A 17,220-nucleotide genomic window follows, 5' to 3' on the forward strand; every position below is an offset into this window, starting at 1 on the left:
AATAACCTTAGTACTAGGTTGGATCTCTCTTTAATGATCTTCCACTTGTTCTTATTCTGTCCTCAGGTGGTCTGGAGAATAAATTGAATAAATAGATGGGATACAATGATACAGGGTATTAACAATGAGACTTCACTGCACAGAGATGGATGCTGTCACGGATTTCTACAATGGGAGAATGGATGGTAAAATTAGTCGACAGAGATGGTGAAACTGCTTAGAAGGAAGGAAAGAGGGAAGAAAGGAAGGAAGGAGAGAGAGAGAGAGAGAGGAGGAGGAGGAGGAGGAAGAGGAAGAGGAAGAGGAAGAGGAAGAGGAGGAGGATTTGGCTACTGACTGGATAAATTTGGTCTGGAGATGCAACATCCAGAATATGCACCTGGCAGATCCTTGAAGAGAGGAGAAAATAGGGTGGCACCATAAAAGTTGCCATATAATAAAATGAGTCCCAAATCTTCAGTGGCCAGGGAATTATAGGAGCAGAGATGATCCAGGCAGACCTTGTGATGACTCCATCAATAACAGCTCAGGAAAGAGCCTCCGGCTTCACCAGAGAGAAAGAACTGAGAATGGAGATGTTATTTAAGAGTAAGGATAAAGCTTTTTACGGAGCATGCGCAAGATGGCGGTGTGGTGAATCGGGGCAGAGGCTGGTGGCCTGTTCCTGGAAAGGTTGGGCCGAGGAGGGGGCTTTTTTCTAGCATGGCCCCTGTACCTCGCTGAGGAACATCCTGTCATCCCGATGAGGGTTGTTTTGCCTTCGAGGACGGTCGGGACGACAGAAACAGAGGTTCGGAAGCAAGCGGCGGTTCCTGGGCGCGGCTTCCAGGCGTGGCGGGCCTGATGGGGCGGTGGCTGGTCGCTGGCGGCTTTCCCGGCGCTTCCTGGTGTTTCCTGGTGCTTTCTGTTGGAGGCTGCAGTGGCGTGTGGCGGCCGACGGAGGCGGCGTGGAGGACCGAGGGTCGCGGCGGTGAGGCCGTCTGGGGCAGCGGAGGTGATGGACCGAGGATTTGCTGAGGCGGTGAGCCGGGATGGCGAAGATCTGTGAATTAGGCCTTTGAGGAGGACTGGGGGCCTGTGGGCCTGAAGGGGGAGCGGCTGCCAAAGTTTTTTTTCCGGATCATTTTGGCTTGTCTCGGCCTGTTTATACTGGCATGTTTGTCTTGCCAGTGGGGGCCGGGCGGCTGGGGTGCTGGGGAGCCGGCGGTTCTCTCCCCTGGAGAGCCAACAGAGCCCACAGTCGTGGCGGAGGGCGCTTGGGCCTTGGTGCCTTAATCAAGTTAACAATGATTAAAACAACTTTGGAGACTTTTGGAGCCCAGCTGGGTACCCAGCGGAGCCCTTCGAGCCTTGGGGCCCTTGTTGTCGGGGGTTGTTATGCTAAGGGGACAGTGGTTGCCTTTAAACATCTATTACGCCAGCAGCGATACCCGGATGGGGATGGCAAAGACGGCAATGGCGACGGTGACTGTCCCCCTTCCCCCCGAGGGGGCTCTATGGTTTCTCGGGGGCTCCGCTGGGGTCCTTGGGGGGCTCCTTGAGTGGCGGCTGGATGCCAGGGCGGTGATGACGGCGATGGCAAGGCTATCATGGAAGACGTCCCGCGTCGACGACGGGCACTGCTCTTTTCTCCCTTTGATGGAACCTCCGTGAGAACCTGGGGGGTGGACCATCTTAGTTCCACCCAGGATTACGCTATTTAAACCATGCACTTTTTAAGACCTCTCCGTTTTCCAGCTGGAGGTTTCTGTCCAATGACTGTCGTTTGAGACCTCGACAAACCAGGATACCACCATTCTCTTTAATCTCTGATGACTTTCTCACATAATCAGCTTCTTGCACTGCGAGATGCCCCCCTCTCGCGGGTATGGCCCTCCTCTTTATCGAGGGCCTACCTCGATGACGGATTTTGGAATCCCGAGAGGTGGCATGCTTCTAAGAGAGGGTTAAGGAGGTTTTTAAATTCATGTTTTTGTAAACTTTTAGCCAATTCAAATAAGGGGTTAGGGGTGGGGGGCATGCCCCGGGGGGATTAGGCTAGTCCCTTCTAAGGTTCACGATCTGGAGATTTGTAAATTGGAGGTCTTAGAGGAGGTTAAGGCTCAACCATGTATGGGTACTTCCATCTGCACGATTCAAGGGAGGGGCAGGTATGGCAGAAGCAGGGGCTCGTATCAGGTTCGGGGAATGCGTCCTCGCTGTTTAAAAGCGATACCGCACTCCGGGCCCCTAGGCTTCACTCAGATCCCGAGTGGTTATATCCCCCGGAACCTGGACCTTCGGCTGATGTTATGTAATGCCAGGTCCATCATGAATAAGGCCCCCCTCATATTCGATTTTATTCAAGAGGGGGGAGCGGACCTAATGGGCATTACGGAGACCTGGCTGGGCACGGAGAGGGGGGTTCCCCTCATTGAGATGTGCCCGCCGGGTTTTCGTGCATTTCATCAGCCGAGGGCCCAGGGTAGGGGTGGGGGAGTAGCGGTTGTTATTAACGAGAGTCTGGCTCCGAGGGAGGTCGCTGTCCCGCAGATAAACGGTTGTGAAACCCTCTTCGTGAGGTGGGGCCAGGGGGTGCAGGTGGGCTTGCTGATCACGTACCTGGCTCCTTGCTACGTGACAGCAGCCCTGCCCGAGCTGCTGGAGATGATAGCCGGGACGGCGGTTGAGACCCCCAGGCTTATGGTCATGGGGGATTTCAACTTGCCGTCGGCGGGCGACTCGTCAATGGCAGCTCGGGAGTTCATGGCTTCCATGACAGCCTTGGACCTGACCCAGGTAGTTGCGGTCCCCACCCACGTCGGGGGTAACACACTGGACTTGATTTTCATCTCGGGACAGTGGCTAAATGGTCTGGAGTTAGGGGAATTAATATCTCAACCCTTGTCATGGTCAGATCATTTACTCCTTCAGCTAGATTTTCGGACTGCTACACCTCACCGCAGGGGGATGGAACCGGTTCAATGGTTCCGTCCCAGGTGCCTGATGGACCCTGAGAGGTTTCTGACGGAGCTTGGGCCATTTCTGAGGGAGTTAGCCCAGGGCTCGGCTGAGGAGCTGGCGGCCGCCTGGGATGAGGCGCCCGCTGGCGCCTTAGACCGCGTCATGCCTTTGCGGCTTCTGACCCGGCGACAAACTCGACCAGCTCCTTGGTATAATGAGGAGCTGAGAGAGATGAAGCGCCGGAAAAGACGCCTAGAGAGCGCTTGGAGGTCCAGCTGCTCCGAACTTGACCGAACACTAGTGAGGTCATATATTCAGACATACCTAGTGGCGATCAGGGCGGCGAAACATAATTATTTCTCCGCACTCATCGCATCGGCAGATAATCACCCAGCCACCCTGTTTAGGGTGACCCGCCCCTGCTCAGGCAGGAGGCTCGGAGGACCCTTACAGGGACGTGCTGAGGATTTTGTTCAGTATCTGTCTGATAAAATCGCTCAGATTCGGGACGGCTTGGACACTGATTGGATAGATTCAGGTGGGATGGCGGAGACGAGTCTTGAGAATGTTATCTGGGCTGAGTTCGATCCTGTGACTCCTGAGGACATGGACAGGTTGTTGGGTAGGTTGAACTCCACCACATGTTTATTGGACCCGTGTCCCTCCTGGATGGTGCTGGCCACCCGGGAGGTTACACGAGGCTGGCTCCAGGAAGTTACCAACGCTTCTTTGTTGGAGGGTGTTTTCCCTGCCGCTTTGAAAGAGGCGGTGGTGAGGCCCCTCCTCAAGAAGCCCTCCTGACCCGGCTGTTTTAGCGAACTATCGTCCAGTCTCCAACCTTCGCTTTTAGCGAAGGTTGTTGAGAGTGGTGGCATATCAGCTTCCTCAGCACCTGGAGGAATCTGTCTATCTGGACCTGCTCCAGTCCGGTTTCAGGCCCGGTTACAGCACCGAGACGGCTTTGGTCGCGTTGGTGAATGACCTCTGAGAGCCCGGGACAGGGGTTGTTCCTCTGTCCTGGTTCTTTAGATCTCTCAGCGGCTTTTGATACCATCGACCATGGTATCCTGCTGCGACGGTTGGAGGATTGGGGTGGGAGGCACCGCTTATCGGTGGTTCTCCTCCTATCTCTCTGACCGCTGCAGACGGTGTTGGCAGGGGGCAGAGATCGCCCCGAGGCGCCTCACTTGTGGGGTGCCTCAGGGTCTGTTCTCTCGCCTCCTGTTCAACATCTACATGAAGCCGCTGGGTGAGGTTATCCGTGGTTTCGGGGTGGATTATCATCTGTACGCTGATGATACGCAGCTGTACATTTCCACCCCGAACCACCCCAATGAAGCCGTTGAGGTGATGGGCCGGTGTCTTGAGGCCGTGCGGGTCTGGATGGGGAGGAACAGGCTCCAACTCAACCCTTCCAAGACAGAGTGGCTGTGGGTACCGGCGTCCCGGTACAGTCAGCTTACACCATCGCTGACTGTGGGGGAGGAAGTACTGACCCCCAGGGAGGGAGTGCGCAACTTAGGCGTCCTCCTGGACGATCGGCTGTCCTTAGAGAATCATTTGACAGCCGTCGCCAGGGGAGCATTTTATCAGGTCCACCTGATTCGCCAGTTGCGCCCCTTCCTTGACCGGGACGCCTTACGCACAGTCACTCACGCCCTCGTCACTTCCCGCCTGGACTATTGCAATGCTCTCTACATGGGGCTCCCCTTGAAGAGCACCCGGAGGCTCCAGTTAGTCCAGAATGCGGCCGCACGGGTGATAGAGGGGGCACCGCGTTGCTTCCATATAAAACCTATCCTGCCCGGCCTACAATGGCTACCGTAGTCTTCGGTGCAATCCAGGGTCTTGGTTACCACCTTTAAAGCGCCCCATGGCTTAGGACCGGGATACCTTCGAGACCGCCTTCTGCCGCCGATTGCCTCCCAACGACCTGTGCGCTCCCACAGAGTGGGCCTCCTCAGGGTGCCGTCGACCAAACAATGTAGGTTGGCGGGCCCCAAGGGGAGGGGCTTCTCTGTGGCCGCACCAGGCCTGTGGGACGAGCTCCCTCCAGGATTACGACAACTCCCCGACCTCCAGACCTTCAGACGTGAACTGAAGACTCTATTATTTCAGCGCGCTGGGCTAGCCTAAGATAAAATGTTTTAGCATATTTTAATGGGGTTTTTATTGGTTTCTATTGTTTTAGTGATCAGGCCATGATAATATTTAGTTTTAACTGGGTCTTAATGTTTATTTATTATATTGTTTTAATATGCCTGTGAACCGCCCTGAGTCCTATGGGAGATGGTGCGGTATATAAGTTTGATTAATAAATAAATAAATAAATAAATAAATAAATAAATTTAGTCAATGAATTTTAACCAATAGAATGAAATGTTCTGAAACAGAGCAGATTTCATTGATTGAGTCAGAGAAAAGCATCACTCCAGACTGCAATTTGAAAAAAAAAAAAGTTGTACATTTTTAGAGATAGCTCTCTGTTTCAGGTTCAAATATTAGTTTACCCAGAGGCTTCTTCTCATGTCCAGAAAATCATTAAATGTATCCCAATTCTCAGCAGAAGGAATGACACTTGTCAGTTGTAGTCCAACACAAAGCATTTGGCTAGAATCTTGCCTTAAGCAAGTCATCCAGTTCCTGAATTCTATCAATTTCACCATTTCATTCCATCTCCATCCCACAAATCGCTTTTAAAAATGTATAAAAACATTTTAAAATGGAACAAAGGAGGAATTTTGGGACAGCGAGCATGATTAATAGAACAGCTTGCCTCCCAGAGCTGTGGATGCTCCATTGCTGGACGTTTACAAGAAAAGATTAGACATTCATTTGTCCGGGATGGTATAATATCACAAGCCTTTGGCAAAGGGTTGGACTAGAAGACCTCCAAAGTCTCTTCCAGCCCTGTTATTCTATGATTCTAAGCGTTTTCATGCACACACACACTTTGATAGTTTTATGAAATCATTTTGCTGGTACATTCCCTATAGGAGGGTGGCAGTCTCAGTCTACAGTAGACAAAGAAAATCAGAAATCTGATAGCATCTTTTCCAACTAACCAATTTTATTAGAAGCAGATCAGTGGTAGGTAATAATAATGATGATGATGATGATGATGATGATGATGATGATGATGATGATGTTTTAATTTGTATACCGCCTTTCTCCCGAAGGACTCAGGTTGCCCCCGGTTCAGTCCGGTTCTACAGAACAGGTAATAAAACTGGCAGGAGGCTCCGCCCACGTGCCACGACGTCATCCCGGGTGATCTGCGCATGCACAGAAGCTTCTGCGCATGTGCAGAAGCGTGCTAGCCAAGCAAGCGATACCGATAGTAAAGTTAAGTAGAACCCACCCCTGAAGCAGATGCAGACAGAAGACGAGGTCAGATTCAGCGGTGGGATTCAATTTTTTTTACTACCGGTTCTGTGGGCATGGTTTGGTGGGCGTGGCAGGGGAAGGATATTGTAAAACCTCCATTTCCTCCCCACTCCAGGGGAAGGTTACTGAAAAATCCCCATTTCCTCCTGATCAGCTGGGACTCGGGAGGCAGAGAATAGATGTGGGAGGGGCCAGTCAGAGGTGGCATTTACTGGTTCTCCAAACTGCTCAAAATTTCCGTTACCGGTTCTCCAGAACTGGTCAGAACCTGCTGAATACCACCTCTGGTCAGATTGTACTGGAAATTTTCACAGAAGTAAAATGTCATAAATAAAATAAAACAAAATTCCTCAAGAAGTCAATCTGGTACCTTCCAGATACATCACAGAACTTTTTTTTTTTAAATTTGAATTTATATCCCGCCCTTCTCCGAAGACTCAGGACGGCTTACACTGTGTTAAGCAATAGTCTTCATCCATTTGTATATTATATACAAAATCAACTTTATTGCCCCCAACAATCTGGGTCCTCATTTTACCTACCTTATAAAGGATGGAAGGCTTGGGCCTGGTGGGACTTGAACTTGCAGTAATTGCAAGCAGCTGTGTTAATAACAGACTGCTTTAGTCTGTTGAGCCACCAGAGGCCCTTAGATGGAAATCCCAACTAGTTGGAAATTCCAGGAACTGCATTCCAAACGGCAAAGAAATGCAAAATTCAAATCTCAAAGCTATCTATACCTAGGATTAGAACATGGCTTCTGCAGTGCTTACTGCAAGCCACAAGGGGGCTCTATTGCTCCACAAGAGTGAGAAAAAAACCCACAAGCAAAGTGATGGAGAAATCCGTTTACAGGAATAAGACTGTGAACAATTCCCTTATTAATAGAGGAGAATATTTTTAGCTCTGGGTTGATCTTTGTACTCTCTGACTTCAGTTGATTTGTTTGCAGAGGTTTCATTACCCAACTAGCCAATTACAGGAGTCCTCAGCTTATAACAGTTTGTTTAGTGACTGTTCAAAGTTACGCTGAGGAAAGTGACTTATGACCATTTTTCACACTTAGAACCGTTGCAGCATCCCCATGACTGCACGATCAGAATTCGGATGCTTGGGAACTGGTTCCTATCTATGACGTTTGCAGGGTCCTTGGGGGGGGGGTCATGCGATGACCTTCGGCAACCTTTTGAGCAAAGCAAACTCAATGGGGAAGCCAGATACTCTTAACAATCAGGTTACTAATGTAACAGTTGCAGTAATTCACTTAACAGCTGTGGGAAGAAAGGTCGTAAAATGGAGCAAAACTCACTTAATAACTGTCTCGCTTAGTAACATAAATTTTGGGCTTAATTGTGGTTGTAAATCAAGGTTTAGCTGTACCCAAAGTTGGGTCATGAAATGTCTGCAAACAAACAACCGATCTCACAGAGCACCAATAACCCCGTAATACCCATATTTTGTTTCTTCTGCAAAATCTTTATCGAAAGTAAAATATTTTAAAGGTTTAACATGTCTTTTGCTTGCAGAGGATTGCTCAGAAATGGATATGGTCATGCCTTGTGTTAAAACTATCTTTTTTTTTTACCTCTGTTGTACCAGCCATGTAATCCATTCCCATTGTACAAACTTAGCACCCACCCCTCTCCTGGAAGAATGAAATATTTTTAGGAAATATTAAAAAGGTACAATATTATATTTTCCCTAAAAGAGAAATTTAAAAAATCTTAGGGGAGACAGAAACTCAGCAGATATTTTGTGCCCATTGTCCCACCAGGCCCAAGGTTGACTCAGCCTTCCATCCTTTATAAGGTAGGTAAAATGAGGACCCAGATTGTTGGGGGCAATAAGTTGACTTTGTATATAATATACAAATGGATGAAGACTATTGCTTAACACAATGTAAGCCGCCCTGAGTCTTTGGAGAAGGGCGGGATATAAATTCAAATAATAAATAATAATTAAGAGACACTGGGCCATCCTATCTACAAAACAACTCCATCACCCTGGACTTTCAGCTCCAGGGTGATGGAATTAAGACATGACCCTCCAGGACATAACAGGATTATCTAGCACCAGAGCTCACCACATTGCAAAATCACCTGGGGACATTGCATCCAGGCTTCAAACAAACTTCTCAGGCACCCCTACAGAGTTAGCTATGACCCCCTACAAAAGCCAATAGAATGCATGCTCTTGCACAGGAACAGGAAGCTCAAGGGCAAGGCCCAAGAGAAAGTATAAATAACCCTCATTCCCAACTCCGTGTAGTTATCTGCACCAGGACCATGTGCCTGGTGGTTCTGTTCACCATTAAACCCTCTTTCCAATCAGCCTCCATATTTCCAGTGTCTTTCTCCCCCTTTGGAACTGAACTAAATGGATTTTTCTTCCAACACCATAAAACACTAGACTGTATGGAGGGTTTGTGTTCATTATTTATTTATCCCAATTATTCCTATCACAATCAACCACATTCTTGATAGTTTAAAAATATGTGCATATAACCATGTAGTAAAATGTCCACAGAAGAAAAACATATTAGATGAATTATTAAATCAAATCTATGGAAGTGTGAGAACAAAAAGTGACCTGTTCCTGTAGACCAAAATTATCCTTCAACTGCCACTGAATTCAGTGTACTCAGATTTGGAAAGGGGCGTCTGAAACCTCAAAATGTAATTTGTGCACCAATGATTCACATTAAAGCATTTTGACACACACACAGAGAGTCAATCAGACATAGGAAAAAGCATCTGCATTATGAAGGGATGTGAAAAATGACTCTGATTTCTTTTGTTCATTCTAGATGAAATCATGATGTCCTGAAGAGACGTAAGAAAATAAAGAATAAGTGGGCCGTGGTGGCTCAGGCTGTAAGAAGCCTGTTATTAAAACACAGCAGCCTGCAATTACTGCAGGTTCAAGCCCCACCAGGCCCAAGGTTGACTCAGCCTTCCATCCTTTATAAGGTAGGTAAAATGAGGACCCAGATTGTTGGGGGGGCAATAAGTTGACTTTGTAAATATACAAATAGAATGAGACTATTGCCTTACACACTGTAAGATTTAGTCTTAATGAGAAAGCGATATAAATGTAAATTTAAAAAAAAAATAAGAAAGAAGCTCAAATTGCAAGATACCATCTGAGTTGGTCAATGGGGTGAAAGGTTTTGTCTTTTGAGCTTTCGGACTCATGCTGGAGCACATCTTCAGGGAACTGAGGATGCACACAATAGATTTAAGCTTAATGTGAACCGTTCCAATCTTGATTGCAGAAAATATGACCAGGCCCAAGGTTGACTCAGCCTTCCATCCCTCTGTGGTCTCTTCCCAAAATCCCCAAAGCTTTAACCAAAGACTATCTACTATTGACTTCACCCCATTCCTAAGAGGTCTGTAAGGGGCTTGCATAAGACCACCAGCGTGCCTACCGTCCCTGTCCTAATGTTCCCTTTGACTGTATCCAATTCATATGGTTATTTCATGCTTATACTGATATATATGCTTATATGTCGTATAGTTATTTCATGCTTATGCTTATATATAATGTTGTGACAAATAAAATTTAAAAAAAAAACTTCTTTGTGAATAAGTTAATGGCCAGAAGAAGAAAACAAATTAAATTCCTGGGGAAGAGACACAGAGAGTTCTTTAAAAATGGACTCCAGCAAGAGTCCGAAAGCTCAGAAGACAAAACTTCTAGTCCCAGTAACCAACCCGGTTTGGATCCTGCAACATTATCCTGGGACACATATATTCACTTTCATTCATGAGAAACTCAAGTGTGGAGCCAAGACAAGTGGAAAGGGTCACCTTTGTCTAGTTTTCTCCAGTTGGGTCCTCTTCAAAAGAGCTTGATTGTCTGGGGTATTGGGGAAGAATTGTCCAACAATCTGCAGAGCAGCATGTTGAATATAGTGGCCTTAATAACATGAACCTGTTCTTGGAATAATACAATGGTCTCACCCGTTGCATTCCTGCTACCATCAGCAATTGCTGCCAGATGCTACAGAGGAAATGGAAGACCTCTAAAGCTCAGGAAACTTCCCCAGGGATTTAATTTCTTTTCTTCCTCTAGCCATAAAAGCTATTTAGGGCCACTCAGTGGACCTAATATATTGGGGGGGGTGGAAAGGAGGGAGGAGGAGGAGGAGGAGGAGGAGGAGGAGGAGGAGGAGGAGGAGGAGGAGGAGGAGGAGGAGGAGGAGGAGGAGGAGGAGAAGTAGTTTACTCACCACACATCTGACAGCAGGTGCAAAATGGTTTCTCAGAAAAATAAATAATTGTGTTGAATATCGAACTACAGTGATAGGAGTTGTAAAACACTACAAGAATGTAAAGCCCACAAAAAGCAATGAGAATTATCATGCAAATGTACCGGTTGCTGTTCATGTCTGTATTTGGTAATGGGACATAGATAAGACTTGGACCCAGGGGATGAGGGGAGGGGCACAGCAGAAAAACATATTGGAAGGGGCCATGGATTTTAAAAAGTTGAGAAACAGGGGTCCAGAATAGAAAAGTGATGACTATTTAACCAGAAACAGCAAAGCTTTTTGTGCAGGTGAAGATTATCCACTTGGGATCAGATTGAGCTTCATGGTTTTGCTTCATTCCTGGGATGCTGGAGCTGAAAAGCTTCCATGATTAGAAACTGGTTTATCTTGAAGATGCCACAAGTATGTTACCAGCTGATTAAAGGCTTGTCTTCTTTAAACAATTTAATTAGAGCATCTGCTGAGAAAGAAAGAGAAAGGAAGGGGCTGCCACAAAGAAGAAGTGATTATTTTCCCAAGCTCCAGAAGGCAGGACAAGAAGCAATGGATGGAAATTAATCAAAGAGAGAAGCAACCTGGAATTAAGGAGAAATTTCTTAACAGTGAGAACAATTAACCAATGGAACAACTTGCCTTTGGAAGTTGTGGCGCTCCATCACTGGAGGTTTTTAAGAAGATATTGGACAGCCACTATCGGAAATGGTATAGGGTCTCCTGCTTGAGAAGATGGTTGGACTAGATGATGTCCAAGGTCCCTTCCAGCTCTATTCTGATTGATTGAAGATTCTGTGTTTGAACCCACTGATCTGGCTTCTGCTGATTATAGCCATTCAGCTGAGAAATGCTCACAAACAACTGTGAAATTTCCAAACAAAATGTCTATAGAGATTGTCAATCATCCAGGTCATGGTTGATTTTGTTGGCTAGACCAACAAAAACAGCAGTCTATCCATAGCTGCTTTAACCTCTGCAGTTATATAATAATAATCACAGAGTTGGAAGGGACCTTAGGGGTCTTCTAGTCCAACCCCCTGCCCAGGCAGGAAACCCTACACCACTTCAGACAAATGGTTATCCTACATTTTCTTAAAAACTTCCAGTGTTGGAGCATTCACAACTTCTGCAGGCAAGTCGTTCCACTGATTAATTGTTCTAACCGTCAGGAAATTCCTCCTTAGTTCTAAGTTGCTTCTCTCCTTGATTAGTTTCCACCCATTGCTTCTTGTTCTACCCTCAGGTGTTTGATCTCATAAATATTATGCAAGGGGAACAATACGGTTATCCTAAGATCCTGAGTTTAGGATGCAGAAACATTTCTTCTGTTTGAAAATCCCAAAGGGGTTTTTCAAAAGGCAACTGGACTTGGTTTTTTTCCTTGAAAACATTTCTCTTCTCATCCAAGAAACTTCTTCAATTCTGACTAAATGGCAGGGAATAGTATTTATTGGATTTATATTCTTAATAATTCTTATTCTGTAAATGTATTTATATTCTTTGGAATCCTTCTATTCGCCACCAGGCTAAGATCTTCTTAAGCTTTCATCCTTCCCTTCCTCCAATTATTATACTGGGGATTCTGTAGATGCAACATAGCTGAGTCCTTCTTCAAGGAAACCAATGCACAGCAATTTGGAGATGGTTCTGCTCGGTTGAGTCTTCTCTTTCAACATTTTCCAAGACATAATCATGTCTCTCAAAAACACAACAGGAAATACTGCAAGATGAATATCAATGGGGATTCACAATCATCCAAGTCATGGTTGTCTCAAAGGTATTTTCCAAAAGGCAACTGGACTTTCTTGGGGGGGGGTTGTTTTTTTAAAATGTTCTGAACTGAAGAACCTTCTTGTGAAACGTTTTCATGGAAAAAAACAAGAAAGTCCAGTTGCCTTTTGGAAAAGCCCTTTGGGGATTTCCAAACAGAAGAAACTGTTTCTGCATCCTAAACTCAGGATCTTAGGATTGTTCCCCTTGCATAATATTTATGAGATCAAACAACTGCAGAGGTTAGAGCAGCTGTGGATAGACTGCTGTTTTTGTTGGTTTAGCCCCAACTGTGAAGACTGGAACATCTCTATCCTGTTACCCACCACTTTTCTTTATGCAGTCTAAATTAGGGGTGAAGCTTCTAACCGGATGCTTTTGTTCCATAAATGAAATCCAATTCCTGCAAATCCCTTAAACATCTAACTCCAAATAAGGAAAGTTTCCTTTGAATACAGTTTGATTTCAGTGGCTGGAATCTTATCAGATGGAGCCATGAGGTCATTTATTAAGAATGAGTGCAATCTGAGAAAAGTGATATATGGCTTGTAAGCCATGATGTATCTGTCATATGTACATATCCTGTTCTGTTGTGTGTCATTTTGGCTGAATTCATATATTTCATTAAATCGTAATATGGTGTCTTATTTTTATCTTAGAAATGCTGGCTGGGGAATTCTGGGAGTTGAAGTCCACAGGTCTTAAAGTTGCAATGGTTGGATACCCTTGGTCTAGACTCTAGAATCTAGACTCTAGTAGTTAAAGCATGAGGCCTCCAAAGACTTTGAGTTTTAATCCCGTCATAGACACAAAGCCATTTGGGAGACTTTAAGGCAGATATTCTCCCTCAGCCGTAGAAGAAGGCAATGGCAAACCAGTTCTGAAACCAAGGGGTTTATCCAGGTAGTCACCAGGAATCAACACTAGCTTGAATGCACAAACAAATAAAACAAAAAATCCTCCATGAACCAAATTGTGATATTTTTTTCTATAAATCATGAATTTAAGAAGTATGGCTTAGTTAGAAGTATCAGCATAGCAAAAACTGGTTTAATTCAAACATGGGTTATTCTAGGGTTCCTCAACCATTTTGATCTGTTAGAAATATAGGAAGCATATTTTGGGTAGTCTCATAAAATGGCTGCCCAACTAAATATAGCCCATTGCAAAATATTTCTTTCTCAAAAGGGAACTAATCCCCTGGCTAATTGCGCTCTATCTCCTCCCTCTAGAGTGTTTTTGACCATCTTGGCTTATTCCTGATTTCTGTCTGGGCAGTCAACACCTTTCCAAGCAAAGCATGTTCCTTCAGTGTCTTATATTCTGGGCTCAAAATTGTGATTGGAATTCCATATTAGGTTGAAGCTAATGCTTTATTTGGTAGCCTACTATTTTCTCATCCATGTTCTCATTAGAAGAATATATATATATTCGGGTTTTCTCCTGCGTAAAATTGGAAGTGTCTTGGCAACGTTTCGACGAAGTCTCATTCGTCATCTTCAGGCTTCAGCTTCATGCTTCTGGGAGCAATGCTGGGAGCATTGCTCCCAGAAGCACGAAGCTGAAGCCTGAAGATGACGAATGAGACTTCGTCGAAACGTCGCCAAGACACTTCCAATTTTACGCAGGAGAAAACCCGAATAACCAAAGACCTACATACAAACACCCGCGAAAACCTCAGAAAACAAATATATATATACATATATATATAGTTGGATCTGGACCCGGTTGTGATCAACCAACGTTGGTAGACTTCTCATTCACATGTGCTACATTGGGGATCCAGGAGTAAGCCAGTGAATGAACTTACTGTCTCATGAAGGTGATTAAGTTCTCAGTAATTTGATCCCAAAGCTGTTCTACGCAAGTTGTGTATGATGATTGCACAATTAAATAATCACCCAGAGTGGCTTTCTTGAATCTCTCATCATCAAGCCCTAAAGGTCACATAGATTGTGCCATGGCTGAAACAAAATGTTGAGGACATTCATTTTACATCAAACGACATTCTCATCTCCTCACTCCAAAAAGAGGAATGAGCAAATCATAATGTTAGAGAATGTTAGTCTCAAAAATGAGGAGACAAGAAAGAATCCCAAGCTGAACAATTATCTTAGAAACTAGAAGTTGCTGGAAGGCTAGCTCTGATGCCATAGTAAAAGAGGGGGGAAAATCTGCTTTTTTCCTTTGCTGATTTATGGGCACATCTGCCTGGGGGAAGGGACAGAGGTCATTGGGTTGTTCTCCAGAGTTTTTTCCGAAGCAAATTAGTTACTAAAGAAGCAGTGAAAGAAAAGGAAACCAGGTGGATTTATGACAGCAAACAAGGAAACACTGGGCTATTCACTAAAGTGATGTGTTTGTAGAGTTTTCCTGCCATGATTTTATCATATGGGGTTCCATATATACTAAACAAGAATGTCCCTTCCAATTTTGAGGGCAATCTTTATCCTTCCCTGCCTGCCTGCCTGCCTGCCTGAAGTCTTCAGAAATTAACAAGAATTCAGGAAGATTACCGTTACACAGGGGCCATTACACACATTTATCCATCCCAACCATCTTTTCTCCAGCTTGAGCAGGAGGATGGACTAGAAGACCTCCAAGATCCTTTCCAACTCTATTATTCTCAGGGTTGAACTTCCCATCTCATTTCATAGGACTTAATTTCTATCCCCTGTCTTTATCATGGATCTTCTCCAAACCCCTTCAAATCCTCTGAATCCTTCTTAACTGGACAGCACAGTCAAGATTACACTGTATATCGCCTTATACACTGTAAGCCGCCCTGAGTCTTCGGAGAAGGGCGGGATATAAATGTAAATAAATAAATAAAAAGATGTTATAAACCAAGGCAGGATAACATGGAATAAGAATTTCCTGTCCTTTGGAAATTACACTTCTATTGATGTGGCCTGAAATTGCATTTGGCTCTTTTTTGTAGCCACATCATTACTGCCGATACACAGTTTGCAACCTTCTACATTTCTACTCTCTTTTTCAAATGTACTATTACCAACCCAACCCTATTAGGTTCTCGTCCATCTGAATTTCAGTACATTTCTCCAGCTCACCAAAATGGTTTGCCTTGCCTAGGCATTGCCATCTGCTGCTAAACAGTTCGTACAACGTACTAAGCTATGGCAGGGTTCCCACAACTTACGGAGGCACAAATGATTACATCTCATTGAGAGATTCATCTGGTTGTATAAGTCAGCAATGCAACAGTGAACCACCTTGTCCTTTCACTCCCAAGTTGTAGTTCCACTGTGTAGTAATTTGCATCCTGTCATGGGTATATTCACACAACATCTTTGAAGTAAGGTGAATGTGGTTTCTTTAGTTTTAACTTAGAATACTGTGCAAACTATTGTGACTGCTATACCAGAATTTATGGCTAACCATTATGAACCTAGCCTATCTGAAGCTTATTAAACAAACCCTAACTAATAAAGGAGACAATCTGTAGTTCAGGATTGACATGAGGGGTCCTTGGTGCTCTCTAAGCTTGCTTGTTTTCTTGCAGACATTTTGTTACCCAAAATAGCACTGCTGGCACTGATGAGATTACCTAGTTTGGGTAAAAATATCAGCAAGAAAACAAGCAAGCTCAGAGAGCATCAAGGATCCCTCAAATCATAACTAAATACCTGTGAATGTATGAATCCAGCAAGTATTTTTCCTATCCTTCATCAACATCGATGGCAGCTTCTGGTAAAAACAGGGAAATGTTCTGTCTCAGTCAGGGGTGTTTAACCTTGGCAAGTTGAAGACCTGTGGACTTCAACTCCCAGAATTCCCCAGCCAAGGTTGGATACCCCGATCTAAATGATCAGGACATTATATAAAGCAGCTTATTTGGTAAAATAGGAAATTCCATTCAGAAACGCCTTCATTTATTCTGTATAGAGAAATCTTTGAGGAAATTGGAGGGGACAATTCTAAATCCCACAAATGCTGAAAGTATAATTTAATATTTGAAGTGATCGGATCTATCAATGTCTTGCATTCAACAAAGCAAAACCATAGTTTAGGGTTCACAATTACTGGACCACTGACTTCAATGGATTAAAAACAACACAGGTGGAAAAACACACTGGACTTGCCTGTACAGCCTATAAATTAATTCTTCACCCGAGGTTATTCCAGAAACTACATCTTCCAAATCATACCCAAGCTCTTCCCAGCTGATGTGGGAATCTTTTTTTTAAAAGCAGAGAACAACAAATCTATTCCCTCCACACAGTTAAAAAGATGCCTCTAAATTCAGAAGACAAACATCCCAAACTCTTTGACTGTGTACTTAAACAGAAAAGAAAACTTCAAACACTTTTCACCTCTTTAAGAGAGAGTTCCCTCAAAAGTGTCAGGTCATTCACAAAAGTCAACTAAGTAGCACATCCTTAAGGGATTTTATTTTATTTTTTCCCATCCCTTCTTATGATGTTTTGTTTGCTTGTCAAGAAACAGTGTCAAAACAGTTTACACCCCAATATTTTTCTCCAACTACTCGAAGAATACAGATTTTCTCCAACTACTCGAAGAATACAGATAACCCTGAAGAATGAAGAGGATGAAATGGTTTGTGTTAAAACTTTTTTTAAAAAATCACATGCTTTGTCTGCCACAAATTCTTATTTCTTTCATTAAAAACTATGAGTTCTTTCCATGAAATTGGAGATAATGCCTTTTAAACACAAATTCATTTAATTGTTGAATGTTCCATTAATTGCAATTGAACATAGGATCATCTATCTAAAATTAAATGCCCTTGCTCTTTGTGATATAAACATCTATCACATCTGAAATGAATGGATGGCTTCACTCCTGAGATGAATATTGAATAAGTTTAA

This window comes from Ahaetulla prasina, chromosome 11 (assembly GCF_028640845.1).
Source record: "Ahaetulla prasina isolate Xishuangbanna chromosome 11, ASM2864084v1, whole genome shotgun sequence".
In the NCBI taxonomy this organism is placed as follows: Eukaryota; Metazoa; Chordata; class Lepidosauria; order Squamata; family Colubridae; genus Ahaetulla; species Ahaetulla prasina.